Source organism: Opisthocomus hoazin, unplaced genomic scaffold, assembly GCF_030867145.1.
Source record: "Opisthocomus hoazin isolate bOpiHoa1 unplaced genomic scaffold, bOpiHoa1.hap1 HAP1_SCAFFOLD_167, whole genome shotgun sequence".
Taxonomy (NCBI): domain Eukaryota; kingdom Metazoa; phylum Chordata; class Aves; order Opisthocomiformes; family Opisthocomidae; genus Opisthocomus; species Opisthocomus hoazin.
The window spans coordinates 1-2,500 of NW_027448866.1; the positions used below are offsets into that span (position 1 = coordinate 1).

General features: G+C 76.8%; 1 non-coding gene across 1 annotated transcript; it reads right to left on the minus strand.

Moving 5' to 3' along the window:
• Positions 1-927: 927 nt before the first annotated feature.
• On the minus strand, positions 928-1,080 carry LOC142359529 (5.8S ribosomal RNA). The gene has a single exon (XR_012762424.1). It is a non-coding gene; the product is annotated as a 5.8S ribosomal RNA (ribosomal RNA).
• Between the last annotated feature and the right edge of the window lie 1,420 nt (positions 1,081-2,500).

The window sequence follows — 2,500 nt, forward strand, 5'->3', positions numbered from 1 at the left end:
TCGATCACAAGGACTTGGGTCCCCCGAGAGCGCCGCCGGGGAGGGGGGCTTCTGTACGCCACATTTCCCGCGCCCCACCGCGGGGCGGGGATTCGGCGCTGGGCTCTTCCCTCTTCACTCGCCGTTACTGAGGGAATCCTCGTTAGTTTCTTTTCCTCCGCTTACTAATATGCTTAAATTCAGCGGGTCGCCACGTCTGATCTGAGGTCGCATGCCCAAAGCAAAGCGAGGCGGCGCGCGCGCGCGCGCGCCCCCGCCGACAGCCAGCCTGACCCGACTGCGCTCTCGCGCGGAACCGCGACGCCACGCCGCCGCGTCACGCCGCAGCCGCCGCCGCCGCCGGCGGTCGGCTCGCGGAAGAGGAAGCCCCAGCCCGGAGAGCGGCCTGAACAACGCGTCAGACGCGCCCGGAGACGGCCCCGCACGGGGCCACGGCGATGGGTTTTTCTCGGGGAGGAGGAGGGCGACAGGAACCGGGGCAGGGGCGGCGCGGACGGGGGACAGACGGGGGCGTCCACCGCCACCGCCCCCGTCCCCCACCCACCGGCGCGCGCACGCTGCGCGCGTCAGTGCGGCACGGCACCCCCGCGGTGCCCACCCGCAGACAGACGCCCGCGCGGGAGGCCGGCGGCGAGGCCCGCGCCATCGCCGCCCCGCGCCTCCCTCCCCCGAAGCTCGCTCTCGCTCTCTCTTCCCCAAACCCACCGCCGATAGCCCGGCGGGGACGAGCTCCGTCCAGCAGGCGCTCTCCGGGAGCGGGGAGCTTCGGAGCGCTCCCCGAGTCTCCATTTAGGGGGACGAAGGCCCGCGCGCTCGCGCGCGCGGCCCTGCGAGGCACCCCAGCCGCGCCGCTGCTGGCCCGCCGGCCCCCCCCCCCCGCGCTGGGGCGGGGGGGCTCGGCGGCGCAGACGGCGATTGATCGTAAAGCGACGCTCAGACAGGCGTAGCCCCGGGAGGAACCCGGGGCCGCGAGTGCGTTCGAAGTGTCGATGATCAATGTGTCCTGCAATTCACATTAATTCTCGCAGCTAGCTGCGTTCTTCATCGACGCACGAGCCGAGTGATCCACCGCTAAGAGTTGTCTCGGTTTCGGCACCGCCCCGCGCGCGCGGAGGGGCCGGGACCGCTCGCCGAGAGCGGCCCCTTCTCTGAGGACGGCCGGACCGACCGCCGGCCCCGCCGCCGCCCACCCCCCTCCGCACGCGCGGAGGGGGCGCGGCGCGGCGGCGCGACGCGGCGCGACGGAGAGGCCCTCGCCTCGGCTTGACCGTACGAGCACAGGGGAAACGGAAAACAACGGAAAACCCCGAGCGGCCAAAGGGCGGGGGAGCCCGCGCTCCCGACCGACCCTGGGGAAACGTACGCAACACACACACCCTTGGCGCGCTTCGGGGGCGGCCCAGGCGCCCGGGCTCGGACCGGCCTCCCCCCGGAGGCTACGGCACGCCCGGCCGCGACGCCTGCCCGCCTTCGCTCGGGAGCCGGACGCCCGGCTGCGCCCGCGCTGCGACGAGCCGGCTCCGCCCACCACGGTCGCCTCTCGCCCCGCCGGCGAACCTCGGCGCCGACGCCGCCTTCCACCGACGCCGGAGGAAGCGCGGCCGGCCACTGGAGCGCGAGCCGGCGACGCGCGGCCGCCCACCGGCCCGCGCCGGATGGGCGAACCCGGCCACCCCGCCCGGCGGCGGCGGCCGCCACCGCCGCCGCGAAAACCGCCGCCGCAGCCGCTTCTCGCCTCGGCCCCCTGGGGCCGCCGGCACGGCCCCAGCGGAAAGGCGGACGGCGCTGAGCGCGGGGGGCGGCTCCCACTCTCCCCGTTTCCACGCGAAGACCCGGAGCGGGACGCCCCCGCGCCGCGCGCCCGCCCTCGAGACGGAAGCGACGGGCGGGGAAACGCGGGACGGGACGGCCGCCAGCGGATGCGGCCGGGGAACCCTCCCGGACGACCCGACGGACGACCGGCACCGACCGGCACGCCGAGCGGCGCCGCCGCCGCTCGGCCTGGGGGGGTGTGGCTCGCCCCCCCCTTTCTTTCCCTGGGCGCCGAGGGCGGGGCGAGGAGCGGGAGAGGGGAGCGCGGCGCGCCCCGAGCGCGGCCGCAGCGCGAGCGTCCAAAGGCGCGGGGCGGCCCCCCGGCGGCCGCCCCCCCCCGCGGGGGCTCGCCGCGCCTTTCTTTCCCCCGGCGCGGAGCCCGCGCTCCGGCCGGCGGGTGGCCCCGTTTGCGAGGGCGGGCAGGTCGGCCGCGGCCGACCCGCGCCGCGGTCTCTCCGCCGAGACCGGCCCGCGGAGAGGGGGGGCAGGTTGGGGCAGCGAGACGCCCCCCCTTCTCCGGCACGGCGGCCCGCGGGGGCGGACGCCCCCCCCGCGGCTCGCGCCGTGCCGCTCGAGTCTTTAAACCGCCGCCCGGCTCCTTTGGCCTTTGACCCCCGGACTCGGCCGAGGGAGGGCCGCCGAAGCGCGGACGCTAGGTACCTGGCCCTGGGGTGAGGGAAACGACCTG